This window comes from Pristiophorus japonicus, unplaced genomic scaffold, assembly GCF_044704955.1.
Source record: "Pristiophorus japonicus isolate sPriJap1 unplaced genomic scaffold, sPriJap1.hap1 HAP1_SCAFFOLD_75, whole genome shotgun sequence".
Lineage (NCBI taxonomy): Eukaryota > Metazoa > Chordata > Chondrichthyes > Pristiophoridae > Pristiophorus > Pristiophorus japonicus.
The window spans coordinates 1,369,152-1,369,991 of NW_027254666.1; the positions used below are offsets into that span (position 1 = coordinate 1,369,152).

The 840-nt window shown below is 50.6% G+C and overlaps 1 non-coding gene across 1 annotated transcript; it reads left to right on the top strand.

Annotated features, from left to right (window-relative positions):
• The first annotated feature begins 418 nt into the window (after positions 1 to 418).
• On the top strand, positions 419 to 491 carry trnak-cuu (transfer RNA lysine (anticodon CUU)). Its single transcript has one exon. It is a non-coding gene; the product is annotated as a tRNA-Lys (tRNA).
• The last annotated feature ends 349 nt before the right edge of the window (positions 492 to 840 follow it).

Genomic DNA, 840 nt, shown 5'->3' on the forward strand with positions numbered 1-840 from the left:
TGGGACTGGTTTGCCGCGTGCTCCTTCCGCTGCCTGTGCTTGGTCTCTTCATGCTCCTTGCGTCTAGAGTCAAAGAGCTCAACGCTCTCTCAGAAGGTCTTTCTCCACATCGGGCGGTCTGCGGCCAGGGTCTCCCAGGTGTCAGTGGTGATGTCGCACTTTACCAGGGAGGCTTTGATGGTGTCCTTATAACGTTTCCGCTGTCCTCCTTTGGCTCGTTTACCCTAAAGGAGCTCCGCATAAAGACGTAAAGATAAACACAAAAGGATTAGGGGCAGGAGTTGGCCATTCGGCTCCTCGAGCCTGGTCCACCATTCAAGAAGATCCTGGTAGTTGTTCAACGGCAAGTTTAAACATCTGGGGAGGAGCCAACAGGCGCCTGGCTGCAATGAGTGATAAAAACCTGCTTTGAATGAAAGCCTGGCTAGCTCAGTCGGTAGAGCATGAGACTCTTAATCTCAGGGTCGTGGGTTCGAGACCCACGTTGGGCGATTTCTTTTCATTTAATGTTGCTTTAATGGAAAACCTCTGACCGAAATGGCACAAAACAAAAATGTTGCTTTCAAAGTCATTAAACTCCGAAATTTCCATGCCCCGCGAATCTCCTGAATCAGATGCCTCTAGTTTTGGCGACTCAATCCATGTCCCTTTGCAATGTTGTGCTCCCAGCCACACTATGAAATGTGCCACTAACTTATCGAATCATGGAATGGTTACAGCACGGAAGACCATTCGGCCCATCGAGCCCGTGCCGACCCTCAGCGTGTCCCACTCCCCGCCCTTTCCCCGTAGCCCAGCAATTGTTTTTCCTTCAGACACTTATCCAACTCCCGTCTGAAA